This window comes from Heloderma suspectum, chromosome Z, assembly GCF_057233095.1.
Source record: "Heloderma suspectum isolate Gila_16-S chromosome Z, 16-S_ref, whole genome shotgun sequence".
In the NCBI taxonomy this organism is placed as follows: Eukaryota; Metazoa; Chordata; class Lepidosauria; order Squamata; family Helodermatidae; genus Heloderma; species Heloderma suspectum.
Window position 1 is genome coordinate 17,828,470 of NC_139476.1, and position 14,950 is coordinate 17,843,419.

The window sequence follows — 14,950 nt, forward strand, 5'->3', positions numbered from 1 at the left end:
CCGGTGGAAGCTGGATGCTGAGCTAGGTGGAACCAGCTTGGTCTGATCCAGAAGGGCTCATCGGATGTTCTTATTACGCTGTTTGTCGCTGTTCTTGGTCCAGTCAAGAGTGAGAAGCCGTTGTAAATCCTGATAGAGCTGCTCTGTGAGAAGGATCCTGGCAAACGTTGACTTTGGATGAGTGTTGTCTGGTTTTGATTGTATTTTTGTGTGCTGCTTTTACCTGTAAGCCACCTGGGAAGCGTTTGTATTCTGGAAAGTGGAATGTAAATAATGAAAATAAATAAGACAGGAATAACTTAGAAATGTGCTAAAAGAGACCTCAGATCCAGCAGGGCTCTTCTGACATTCCTGTGAGGAGCATCTAGTAAGGCTTTGTGTTGATCGAACAACCTGCATTTTTGTGAATAACGTGTGTAGATGTCTTTGGTCCAGAAGGTTGTGCCTTTGTTCAAAGGGGGGTGAACCAGACAGACTTTTTAATCCTCCACTTCAGGGCAGTTCTGTTGGGATCCTCACCCACCGCCCAGTGTCTCTCTCATCCCTGCAGGACAGTCATCAAGAACTACCAGCGCTTCCTGGCCTTGGCGTTGGCCATCACGGAGCTCATCAAGGATCCGATTCTCCTTCCGAACACGACACCCGGATTCCACATCTACGAGCGCATGGACACTGTCAAATGGATGCATGTGAACAGCCTCTCCCTGCTCTCCACCCAGGGGGAAAGGTTTATAAATGTGACGGGAAGGATAAAGTCCTCTCTCTTATTGGGGGTCTTGACTCCACATCCTCAAGAGAGATCGCATCCTTAATGGGCACATATAAGGTCCCACAGGTAAGGGGATGGATTGTGGGGGAACTTCAGAGCCCAGGATCTCTCAGATGGAAAAGGGTTATCTCTGAAAACAGATTTGCCCTTGCCGCGGGTATGTTGCCTTGATTATGGGTGGCAGGAGTAGGGGCCTTCTGGCCTTGGCTAAGCTGCCATATTATAACCTGGGTAGTAGCCAGGAATCTCAGGTGGTTATGGCATGGTTATCCCAGCCAGCAAGGGGTCTGATATGTAAGACAAGTGTACTGATTGGGAAAAATAAGGGGTCTTGTGACACTCGAAAGACTCATGGACAGACAAGGTGCTACAGGATTCCTGGCTGTTCTTACTGCAGTTGGCTAACAGGGACTGGGGGAACCCCCCATCCCAACAATATAATATTTGAGAGTCTTCTATGCATTGGGGTATCAATGGCTAGTGGTCAGGATGACCATACGCTTCCTGTAGGAGCTTCAGAGGCAGTATGCCGATGTACATTAGTTGGCGGAGAATACGACTGGGAGGGTCACATAAAAACCAGGTCCTGCTGGTGGATTTCCCACAAGCCACTGCTGTTTGGCCACTGTATGAGCAACATTCTGGAATCTGAGGTCCCTGGTTCTGATTCAGCAAGGGTCTTCTGATGTACTTATGTCCATATAAAATAGGTGATGTTTTAGGCACAGGTCTTAGAATCTAAACAGAAAGTGTTTGGAGGGGGTTGGACTCAATGGCCTTGTAGGCCCCTTCCAACCCTACTATTCTATGAGTGGGGGCACTTCGGGGAGAGGATGGAACACTGTAAGACCCTAAGAACAGAAAAGAGCCCTGCTGGATCAGACCAAGGTCCATCTCATGCAGCAGGCTCTTCATACAAGTAACAAATTTGCTTTTGATCACCAGAGAGCTTCGGCTATTGGGCGGGATAGAAATGAAATACATCCATACATACATACAGAGCCATCTGGAGGGCTCTGGATAGGGGTGAATGCTCCTTCCTTGTTCTCCTCGACCTCTCAGCGGCTTTCGATACCGTTGACCAAGGTATCCTCCTGGACCGCCTGGAGGGGTTGGGCATTGGGGACACCGTATTGCGGTGGTTCCGGTCCTTCCTCTCCGGCAGGTACCAGGGGGTAGCACTGGGAGAGGAGGTTTCGGACCCATGGCCACTTACTTGTGGGGTGCCACAGGGTTCCATCCTCTCCCCGATGCTATTTAACATCTATGTGAAGCCGCTGGGGCTATCATCAGGAGGTTTGGGGTGCAGTGTCATCAATATGCGGATGACACGCAGCTCTACCTCTCGTTTAAATCTTCACCAAGGTTGGCCGTAGAATCCCTGTCCAAATGTCTGGAGATGGTGAGTGGCTGGATGGGGAGGAATAGGCTGAAGCTGAACCCTGACAAGACCGAGGTACTTTTGGTGGGAGACAAGAGGAGGCTGGGGGATGTTGACCTGGTGTTGAATGGGGTATGGCTACCCTTGAAAGACCAGGTCCGGAGCCTGGGGGTCATTTTGGACTCCCAGCTGTCCATGGAGGCTCAGGTGTCAGCTGTGAGCCGGACAGCGCTGTATCAACTCCATCTGATACGGCAGCTGCACCCCTTCCTTCCCGACCATCTGCTCCCATTGGTAGTACATGCCCTGGTCTCCTCTCGTTTAGACTACTGTAATGCACTTTACGTGGGGTTACCCTTGAAGACGGTTCGGAAGCTGCAGCTGGTACAGAACGCGGCGGCTCGCCTGATTAAAGGCAGCTGCCAGCATGATCACATCACTCCAGTGCTGAAGGAGTTGCACTGGTTACCAGTTGTTTTCCGGGCCAAATTCAAGGTGTTGGTTTTGACCTTTAAAACCCTATATGGTTCCGGCCCAGCGTATCTTAAGGAGCGCCTCCAGCAGCACCAGACAGGGCACTTAACAAGATCAGCCTCGAATGGCCTTCTCTCTGTCCCATCAGCCAGGACAGCTAGACTGGTGGGGATGAGGGAGTGGGCCTTTTCTGTGGTGGCCCCCACTCTGTGGAACTCCCTCCCTAGGGAACTCCGTCATGCCCCCTCTTTAATGAGCTTCTGTCGTGCATTAAAAACGTTGTTGTTCAGGCAGGCATTTGGGGTGGGTTAGGGTATTTTAGAAAATGTTTTTATTGTAGAATTTTATTGTTTTAAACTGTTTTTATTGTATGTTGTACATCGCCCAGAGTGGCTGGGTGACCAGCCAGATGGGCAATTAATAAATTTAATAATAATAATAAAAAATACATACATACATACATACAGTGGCTAACCAGCTGTGCCAATGTGAAATGTACAATGAGGACATGAGGACAACAGCACTCTTCCAGTCAAGTTCCCACTAAGGATGGATAGGCGCCCTCCCCTTCCGGGTTCCTGGGGTGCCCGCCCAGCCCCTGTCCCTGCTTGACAGTCCCCAGGCTGCATTCGAGCCCCTCCTGTGCTCGGTGACTGGCCCACAACTTACCCAGACCCATTCTCCTCTGTGCCGATCGCCACGTTTTTAAAACACATGGAGATCGGCAGTCTGTGCCCATAGATGTATATGCAAAATAGTGCCATGAATCTTAGGTATATGATGATTCACGGCGCTTTTGGGGTGTAAGTCTATGTGGGCACATAGACTTGCATGTCAAAAGTGCTGTGAATCTCCCATATACTCAGATCCATGGGGCTATTTCGCATATAAGTCTATGGGCATACACTGCTGATCATCATCTTTTTAAAAAAATGGTGATCGGCACGGAGGCGGACAAGCCTGGGTAAGTTGAGGGCTGGTGGCTGAGTGTGGGAGGGTGGCCTGGGGACCGGTGAGCGGGGAGGAGGGACCAGCTGGCACAGCAGATTTGCGGACCGAAATGGATGCCCGCACCATCCCTGGTTCCCACCAGTTGGTGTCCACAGCCATTCTGCCTCTGATACTGGAGTCAGCATATAGCCATCAGGACTCGTAGCCATTGCTATTTTTCTCCTCCTTGAATTTGTCCAACCCTTTAAAAAAAAAAGCCATCCAAACTGGTGTCCACTGGATCACATTTTGTGTGTCCTGGTGCATTGATGCAAAGTGGAACCAGTTGGACCAAATTCTCATATTTGGGACAGACCCTAAAGCCAGAAAGCCCCCGATATCTGTACAAAGTCACACTTCTCGTTGTTGTTCATTCGTTCAGTTGTGTCCAACTCTTCGTGACCCCGTGGACCATAGCACGCCAGGCCTTCCTGTCCTGCGCTCTCTCCTGGAGCGTGCTCGAGTCCATATTCATTGCATCGGTGATGCTATCTAGCCATCTCATCCTCTGCCATCCCCTTCTCCTTTTCCTTCAGTCTTTCCCAGCATCAGGGTCTTTTCCAGTGACTTTTCTCTTCACATTAGGTGGCCAAAATATCTGAGCTTCAGCTTCAGTATCTGTCCTTCCAAGGAGCACTCAGGGTTGATTTCCTTGAGGATGGACTGATTGGACCTCCTTGCAGTCCAGGGGACTCGTAAGAGTCTTCTCCAGCACCGCAGTTCAGCCCCCGATATCTCTACAAAGTCCCATTTCTTGGATATAGGCAAAAGGGGATATCTACACTAAGGGTGTGTGTGTGGGAAGACAACCTTAAAGACATCACAGAACTTCACTTTATACTTAGATATCCTTTTATTAAAATAGACATCTTCTTTCAGGATAGGACTTCATGCACCAGAAGTCAGCTGTGATTCATCCAACCCGGCGTCACTGCTTCCAGTTCTTCCCCTTCCATATGCCAGGAAGTGATGGGGCCAGATGCCATGATCTTCGTTTTGTTAATGTCGAGTTTCAGACCAGCTTTTGCACTCTCCTCTTTCACCCTCAACAAGAGGCTCTTGAGATCTGCTCCGCTTTCTGCCATTAGGGTGGTATCGCCTGCATATCTGAGGTTGTTGAGAATCCTCCTGGCAATCTGAATTCCGACCTGTGATTCATCCAGCCCGGCGTTTCTCATGATGTACTCTGCATGTAAGTTAAATAAGCAGGGCAGCCTTGTCGCACTCCTTTGGGGCACACAGCAGCTATGCTGGGGAGAACCTGACTTGAGGAAAAGAATCGGACTTTAAGCCATCTCAGGAAATCCAGGTTTCCCCTGATAAGCTCTGGGGTGCTGCTGGATGGCCACAACATCATGTATCCCTAACAACCTCCAAACGGAGCCAGCTGGGAGTAAATCACTGGTGGAGACACCCCCCTTGGAAGAAGGAAAAGGGCCAATGAGAAGGCAGGAAAGTTTAAGGGAGTCAGCGGATCAAAAAGCAAGTAAATCATAGAATCATAGATCATAGAATCATAGAAGAGTAGGGCTGGAAGGGGCCTACAAGGCCATCGAGTCCAACCCCCTGCTCAATGCAGGAAGCCAAGTCAGAGCATCCCTGACAGATGGCTGTCCAGCCTCGTCTTGAGCGCCTCCAGTGTGGGAGAGCCCACCGCCTCCCTGGGTCATTGGGTCCATGGTCGTATTGCTGCAACAGTCAGGACGTTTTTCCTGATGTTCAGCCGGAATCTGGCTTCCTGTCACTTGAGCCCATTCTTCCGTGTCCCTCATGGAGACACCCCCATGGCCTTATAGCAAGTCTATCTAGTTCTGGATTCCATCCTCTGACTACCAGGGCTTTAGACAAAAGTCTCTCCCAATGTTAGCTGGAGATGCTGATGACGAACGCGGGAGCCTTCTGCAGGCAGAGCGGTTGCTCCGTGACGGAGCTGTGGACCCGTAAAGATACATCAAGACTCTACTCGTCCTCGTCCTTATTTATTCCATGAATTAAACTTTGGAGTCCCTGAAGAACTGAGGGCAACTTATATGAGAAAATCAAATATAATAAAACCAAGAGGAAAGCACACTGAGCGTTTGAAGGGAAGAAACAATCATTTCCAACGCCGTTGCTATAACAAGAGACGAATCCGAAGCAGCTAAAAGATGAAACAGGGTGATTGCAAAGCATAGCATTCATTATATCCTTCACATTAAAACAAGCTGCAGTTTGCGATGCTTGGAGGGAGCGATCCCATGGCCCCTAGACAGAGTCTGGGCTGCGGGGCATAGGTTATTTTAGATTCCTATCCAGCCTTGGCCCCAGGAATCCGAGCTCCCTCCCCCTCGCAGCTGGTGCAAGAGAGAACTGCACCGGCTGCATCTCCGAGGCGGCAAAAGTGGCCTTGGAGGGAAGTCCATCCGTTGGACTCGATGGCCTTGTAGGCCCCTTCCAACCCTACTATTCTATGATTCTATGATTCCATTGCATGGCAAAGAAAAGCCATGGGGGCCCCAATGGGGACAAGACATAGGATGAAGAGGTCACCCTCCCCTCTGCCATGGTCCAGATCTATTCACACCATGGTTGCTATTTATTTGCGATAATATCAACACATAACTTCTAGATGTGTGACAGTCCCCTGTACTTTGAACTTTGAAACAAAAGTTGTTTGACGCGAGAATTCTCCATTAGCTCAGGGGGTCGGCGATAGAAAGAGGAGCATGGATTTGAGAAAGTCCCCATCCAAATAATGGCAAATTGTTCACGAATTCAGGATTATCGAGGTACTTCATGTAACACAAAACAGAAGAAGGGGCCTGTCCACAGGCTGACAATAAATACTGTCAAACTGTACAATTTATCAATGACTATACTGCTTCTTTCATCCAAAATCTGTGACTAATGACTACCTCCTTACAACTTTCAATACACACATGAGAACCATTTGCAAGATGTCAGTCTGAATTTTTAGAACTGCTCAGCCAAAATAGCTGCATCAGACAAAAAAGGAACAAAGAGAAAGAATGGATTGGACCGGGTACTTTTATTTTCAAGGAAAACAAACAAGATCACATGAACTTCTCTACTGATAAATGTGATGGGGAAATGGGATGGATTGGCTGGGAAATTAATAAGCAGGGGGTTTTCTAAAGGATACCACTCACAGATTATTTTTCCCTTCTGAGATGATCTCTGCAGTTGAGATGGGGCCTCAGGAGGAGAATGTAACATTTGGGGAGAAAGATGAAACCCAGGAGACCAGCCCCAGAGGCCGAGATGGAGAAGACCTCCACAGCCACCATGGACTTCCCCTTGGTACTTAAGTAGCTTGGCACAAAGGAGACCCAAACGCTGCAAAACACCAACATGCTGAAGGTGATAAACTTGGCTTCATTGAAGCTGTCAGGCAACTTCCTTGCTAGGAAAGCCACCATGAAGCTGATGAGAGCCAGAAAACCCAGGTAACCCAGGACAGTGTAAAACATGGTGACCGAGCCTTCATTACATCCCACTATGATTTCTCCGTCCAGGGAATGGAAGTCCAAGTGTGGGAATGGGGGAGAAGTCACCAGCCAGACAGCACAGATCACAGCTTGGATGAGTGGACAGGCCAGGACAATGGCGTTTGTCAGTTGTCCCCTCAAGAGTTTTCTAGCCACGTTTCCTGGCTTGGTGGCCATGAAGGCCAGAACCATGGTGACCGTTTTGGCCAAAATGGAAGACACAGCGACAGAGAAGTTGATGCTGAAAGCAGCTTGTCGGAGAAGACAGGTGGACTTTGTGGGCTGACCAATGAACAGGAAGGAGCAGAGGAAGCAGAGCAGGAGGGAGATGAGGAGGACGTAGGTGAGGGCTCTGTTGTTGGCTTTGATGATGGGCGTGTCACGGTGTTGAATGAAAGTGGCCAGTACTAGAGATGCGATCAGACAGAGGAAAAGTGTCAGAGACGCCAAAATGAACCCCAGTGTCTCCTGATGAGAAAGGAAGTGGATCTTCTTGGGAATGCACTGGTCTTGGTTCCTGTTTGGGTGCTGATCTGCTGGACATGAGGCACAGAGATCTGCATCTGGAATACACAATAGTTACTGAAGCATCTCAAAGATGACACAGGTTATGTTTTTCTGGAAGCCGGTTCTTGCCACGATGAATGAGCAAGTAAGTGCAGACCTATCATTTCCTTCGGAATATTGACTCCCCTCATATCTGCCCTCAGGACAGGCGTTGGGAGAAAGGCTGGGGGGCAAGGTGCAAAAAGCAGCCATCACAGAAAGCCATCTAACTGGGACCGGAGAGGGGTGTTATGCCATGGGTTTGTTACAAGGGCGATTCATCGCCTCGTGAAGTCCCTCACACCTGATGCAGACGTCCTTTTTGTGGTGGCCAGTTCAGCCCCCAAAGAAAACGATGGAATTATCCATTCTGCAGCTTCTGCTCCCCAGAGGACAGCTGTCCTTCGGCCGCCTTCTCGCCCAGCTTCAGTAGCTTGTTTCTTAAGAAGGCAGCCAGAAAAGGGGCAGCCCGCTTAAAAAACAAGCTGACAGGACAGTCCCCTTTGCCAGTCCCTTGTGCAAGGGGGGAATAGGCAAGGTTTTTACCCTGGGAAATGGACCGATATCGCCAGTGCTCTCTGAATGGGTGCAAAAAGAAATATCAGCCTTTTTTCAGGTTATAAACTTGCACACGCCCCGGATAAGTGCTGGCGCAGAGGCTGAGGGGCAGGTTATAGAAGACGGTGCAGGAAAAGGGGCAATCTGTTTGGGACTGGGGTACTGTGCCCTGATGGTCCTGAACGCCGGCCATACAACATCAAACATCCCTTCAGAAGACACCTACACACATTCCTCACAAAAATCCAGGTGGTTCTATCAATACAAAGGGACGCAAAGTCTTACTGGACGCTACTCACGGGAACGTTGGAAGAGCCCTGCTGGATCCGAGATCTGTTCTAGTACATTTCTAATTCATTCATTTCTTATTCATTCTCATTATCTGCGCTCCGCTTTTCAGAAGACAAGCACTCCCCAGGCATTTCAGACTTTCCGTGCTGTTGTTTTAAAGCCGTCATTGTATTTTAAATCTCTACAGCGCTGCTAGGTTTGGAGGGGGCACGTAGTTTTAAGCGCTGACATTTCACACGCATTTTCAAGTGTTGGCATTCCGTCTTGTATTTGACGGCGCTTTTTGTGGCTCAGTCGTTGTGATCTGCCCACAGAGCTTCAGCTGTTGGGTGATTTGGAAATGTAATAAATAAATATAAATGTAAAACAACGCCTGTGGATACTCTGCAAGCAAGTTCAACTGCACAGATTTGCAAACCAGCACTGAAATTTATCCACTGAGAAAACTCCAGCCATTGCCCCTCATTCAAGATCTGCACCGTTTCCTGTCCTGTCCTTGCCCCAGTATCTTTTGCACTTAAATAAGGATCATGAAGTTTACGCTACCTGTCCGGTTAGAAAAGGTCCCTTCTGGACAACGGACACATTCGTAGCAACAGAGCGGCTTCCCCTCTGGAACTTTCTTCTGGTGCCCCAGAGAGCACTCCTCCACACACCTCGCCGAGGGTGACTTCTGAAAGGGAAGGGGGGAATAGTCGAGCTTTCCCACATGACAGACATGGAAGAAAACAGGACTTGGAGGTAGTCAGTGGACTTTCCCATTGTATAGTGAATAGGTTCACCAGTTTGGAGGGCCAAATCTCTTTTGGAGATCTGCAAATAGAATCATAGAGGCTCATAGAATCATAGAATAGTAGGGTTGGAAGGGGCCTATAAGACCATCAAGTTGAACCCCTTGCTCTGTGCAGGAATCCAAGTCAGAGCATCCCTGACAGGGGGATGTCCAGCCTCGTCCTGAATGCCTCCAGTGTGGGAGAGCCCACCACCTCCCCAGGTAATGGGTTCCACAGTCGTATTGCTCTAACAGTGATGTTCAGCCAAAACTAGGGATGGCGGAGAATTTCTCCCTGAAACTTCGGGGGGCCGAGCACCAACGTGTTCGGCCCCCCGAACAAGTTTTGGGGAGAAATCCTCCGCACTCCCCCGCACCCCGCACCCCGCACCCTGCCCCAGAACGGGACTTACCTTCGCCAAATGTCCCTCCCGGTGGCGGGTCCGGCTGGCGGTTCGGCGGGTGTTCGAGCGGGGCGGGAGCGGCAGCCGCCATTCCAATAAAAGAAAAGAAAAAACACCCCCGTGATAGGCTACGTGACGATTAATGTAGCCTATCACGGCTAGATTTGCAAAGTCAGTCTTCGTGACCCCATAGACCTTAGCACGCCAGGCCTTCCTGTCCTCCGCTCTCTCCCGGAGTATATAATGTATACGACGACACAAATAGGCATATTGGACACGGCCTTATTTATTATTTATTTATTATTTATTATTAAATTTATTACTCGCCCATCTGGTTGGTCAACCAGCCACTCTTACAGCAAGTCCATCACGTTCAGGCTTGTCTCTGACCGGCAGCGGCTTCCAGGGTTTTAGACAAGAACCATTAACAATCTCAGATCCGCAGATGACACCACTTTGATGGCTGAGAGCAAGGAGGAGCTGAGGAACCTCATGACGATAGTGAAAGAAGAAAGTGCAAAAGCTGGGTTGCAGTTCGACCTCAAAAAAGCCAAGGTTACGGCAACCAGCTTGACTGAGAACTGGCAAATAGAGGGAGAAAACATGGAGGCAGTGACAGATGTTGTCTTTCAGACGCTGCAGACGCTGAGTGCAGCCAGGAAATCAGAAGGCGTTTACTGCTTGGGAGGAGAGCAATGACGGATCTTGATGAAATAGTGAAGAGCAGGGACATCACGCTGACAACAACGGTCTCCATAGTTCAAGCAGCGGTATTCCCCGTGGTAACCTATGGCTGCGAGAGCTGGACCGCAAGGAAGGCTGAGCGAAGGAAGATCAATGCTTTTGAGCTGTGGTGCTGGAGGAAAATTCTGAGCATGCCTTGGACTGTGAGAAGATCAAACCAGTCCGTACTGCAGGAAATCAAGCCGGACTGCTCACTTGAGGGAATGATCTTAAAGGCAGAACTGAAGGACTGTGGCCACATAGTGAGAAGACAGGACACCCTGGAGAAGATGCTGATGCTAGGGATGGCGGAAGGCCGAAGGAAGAGGGGCTGACCAAGGGCAAGGTGGATGGATGATGTTCTGGAGGTGACGGACTCGGCCTTGGGGTGCTGGGGATGGCGACGGCCGACAGGAAGCTCTGGGGTGGGCTGGTCCATGAAGTCACAGAGAGTCGGAAGCGACTGACCGAATAAACAACAAGCTGTCCCAATGTTAGCTGGAGAGGCTGAAGATGGACCCGGGACCTTCGGCATGCAAAGCCGGTGCTCCATCACGGAGTCATGGCCCCATAAAGAGAAAACAAGCTTGCAGCCCTCCCCTTAATTTATTCATTTAATTTAATGTCTGCGTCTCTGATGCTCTCGGCGCAACACATATGAGAAAATCAAACGCGATGCAGTCAATGATAAAACACATCAAACGTTTCAAGAGTGGAAGCCATAATTTAAAATACTTTGAAAAGAAGAGACAGATCCCAAGCAGCTAAAACATGAAAAATGCTATTTTTAAGCGTAGCATGAAGCGTTACCGACAGTGCGGGCACCTGTTTTGGTCCAGGAGTCCCTGCACCCCCGAGCCATTCCTGCTGAGCCCTGCCCCTGCTCAACTCCCTGCCCCCTCTTGCCAAGCTACCCATTTACACCTGTAATCTTGCATGTATGGGCACTGAGCAGGGGGTTGGACTCTATGTTCTTGTAGGCCCCTTCCAACCCTACTCTTCTATGATTCCATCGGGATGCTCTGACTTGGCTTCCTGCATGGAGCAGTGGGTTGGACTCGATGGTCTTACAGGCCCCTTCCAACCCTGCTCTTCTATGATTCCATAGGGATGCTCTGACTTGGCTTCCTGCATGGAGCAGTGGGTTGGACTAGATGGTCTTACAGGACCCTTCCAACCCTACTATTCTATGATTATATAGGGATGCTCTGATTTGGCTTCCTGCATGGAGCAGAGGGTTGGACATGATGGTCTTACAGGCCCCTTCCAACCCTGCTATTCTATGATTCTATGAATTCACAGCTGACCTTTGCGTATAAGTCCATGTGCACATTCTTGCGATCGCCATGGGTTTTTTGCAACATGGCAATCGTGGTGCAGGCAGAGGGATCCTGAGTAGAATCATAGAATCATAGAATAGTAGGGTTGGAAGGGGCCTGCAAGGCCATCGAGTCCAACCCCCTGCTCAGTGCAGGAATCCAAGACAGAGCATCCCTGACAGATGGCTGTCCAGCCTCGTCTTGAACGCCTCCAGTGTGGGAGAGCCCACCACCTCCCTAGGTCATTGGTTCCATTGTCGTATTTTTCTAACAGTCAGGAAGTTTTTCCTGATGTTCAGCCGGAATTGGGCTTCCTGTCACATGAGCCCATTATTCCGTGTCCTGCACTCTGGGATGCTTGAGACGAGATCCTGGCCTTCCTCTCTGTGACACGCTTTCAAGGACTTGAAGAGCGCCATCCTATCTCCCCCCAGTCTTCTCTTCTCAAGGCCAAACATGCCCAGTCCTCTCTTCATACGGCTTTGTTTCCAGTCCTCTGATCATCTTTGTTGCCCTCCTCTGAACCCTCTCCAGATTCTCTGCATCCTTCTTCAAGTGTGGAGCCCAGAACTGGACTAGAAGGACACCTAGGCAGAAGTGCAATCTTCTGCAGTTCTCCCATGACCTCAGAACATTCACTTCCAGCCCACCTCTGTAGCCCACATGATCCCTTCTGAGCGAATGCTGAAGTCTTGGCCCGGGGGAGCTCCTGGGTCTATCAATCCAACTTCCACAGGATTAAAAGACCCATTTGGGAAGAAGATCCAGTTCAGGATGTCATATGTCCGGCCATTTCCCGTGAAAGCGACTTCATCTCCAGCACTGTTGTTGAACCGGACGTTCCTCAAGGAGACAAGCATCTGAAATGAGAGAGATGCTGAGCAAACAGGGTTGTGACCGTGAGTAGGGTCTGGTGTCTCCTACTGTACTGTGAAGGTTATTAAGGAAGGAGATGGTTTTCATCTGTACTTCATCGTTTAATTCAGGGGTGGGCAACATTTGGACAAGGAGCCATATGCAGCCCCTGAACACCCACCAAATTCAGTAAAAAAAAAAATTCTTTTCAAAAAGAAAAGGTGTCCATAGGGGCTATGAAGCGAAAGGGTCAAAATTACCTTGTTTGCCTTGTTTAGGCTCCATAGTCACTACAGGTACCATGAAATATTTCTTTCCTATTTGTATTTTTCAGCACTTATGGAGGGGTCTGTTCCACCTCCTGGGGGTCAGGTGTCAAAATGATCCCCAGACCTCCCGAAGATCCAGACAAAGGATCTTTGACCAAGATCCTAAAAAAAGGACAAAGATCCAGACAAAGATCCTGAACCCTTGGTTTAGCTGAAATCTGAGATGCATCTTCTTCGGGCAGTAACCATTTCATGAATCCTCCCCACTGGTTTTCTGGGTGGGGGTTAGCTGGTGTTTACTTGCTACAAGCCCCTTCATGGATCACTGCCTTGTTGTGGTGAAGGAGCTTGCATAACTCAGTGAAGCCATAAGCTATGCCATGCAGGGAAACCCAAGACGGACAGGTCATGGCAGAGAGTTCTGACAAAATGTTGTCTGCTGGAGAAGGAAATGGCAACCCACTCCAGTATTCCTGCCAAGAAAACCCCATGGAACATATCACAAGGCTAAAAGATATGATGCCGGAAGATGAGCCCCTCAGGTCGGAAGGTGTCCAATATACTACTGGGGAAGAGCAGAGGGTATTTCCAAGTAGCGCCAGAAAGAGTGAAGCGGCTAAGCCAGAGCCGAAAGGACACTCAGCTGTGGATGTGTCTGGTGGTGAAAAGAAAATCCGATGCTGTAAAGAACAATATTGTTTAGGAAGCTGGAATGTCAGATCAATGAATCAAGGTAAGCTAGAGGTGGTCAAAGATGAGATGGCAAGATTGAACATCGACATCTTGGGAATCAGCGAACTAAAATGGACAGGCATGGGAGAATTTAATTCAGGTGACCATCATATCTACCACTGTGGGCAAGAATCCCTTAGAAGAAATGGAGTAGCACTCATAGTCAACAAAAGGGTGGGAAAAGCAGTACTGGGGTACAATCTTAAAAATGATAGAATGATCTCAGTACGAATCCAAGGCAAACCGTTCAACATCACAGTAATTCAAGTCTATGCCCCAACCACTGATGCCGAAGAAGCTGAGGTTGATCGGTTCTATGAAGACCTACAACACCTTCTAGAACTAACACCAAAAGAAGATGTCCTCTTCATCATAGGGGGTTGGAATGCTGAAGTAGGAAGAAAGGAAATCACCGGGATAACAGGCAAGCATGGCCTTGGTGTACAAAATGAAGCAGGACAAAAGCTAATAGAGTTTTGCCAAGAGAACCTGCTGATCATGGCAAGCACACTTTTCCAACAGCACAAGAGGCGACTCTACACATGGACATCACCAGATGGTCAATATCGAAATCAGATTGATTATGTCCTTTGCAGCCAAAGATGGAGAAGCTCTATGTTGTTGTTGTTCAGTCGTTCAGTCGTGTCCGACTCTTCGTGACCCCATGGACCATAGCACGCCAGGCCTTCCTGTCATGCGCTCTCTCCCGGAGCGTGCTCAAGTTCATATTCATTGCATCCGTGATGCTATCTAGCCATCTCATCCTCTGCCGTCCCCTTCTCCTTTTGCCTTCAGTCTTTCCCAGCATCAGGGTCTTTTCCAGGGAGTGTTCTCTTTGCATTAGGTGGCCAAAATATTGGAGCTTCAGCTTCATTATCTGTCCTTCCAATGAGCACTCAGGGTTGATTTCCTTTAGGATGGACTGATTTGACCTCCTTGCAGTCCAGGGCACTCGTAAGAGTCTTCTCCAGCACCACAGTTCGAAAGCATCAATTCTTCGGCGCTCAGCCTTCCTTATAGTCCAGCTCTCACAGCCATACATTACTACTGGGAAAACCATAGCTTTGATTAGACGGACCTTTGTTGGCAAGGTGATGTCTCTGCTTCTTACTATGCTGTCTAGGTTTGCCATAGCTTTCCTCCCAAGGAGCAAGCGTCTTTTAATTTCATGGCTACAGTCACCATCTGCGGTGATCTTGGAGCCCAAGAAAGTAAAATCTGTCACTGCTTCCATTTCTTCCCCTTCTATATGCCAGGAAGTGATAGGGCCAGATGACATGATCTTAGTTTTTTTAATGTTGAGTTTCAAACCAGCTATTGCACTCTCCTCTTTCACCCTCAACAAGAGGCTCTTGAGATCCTCTTCGCTTTCTGCCATT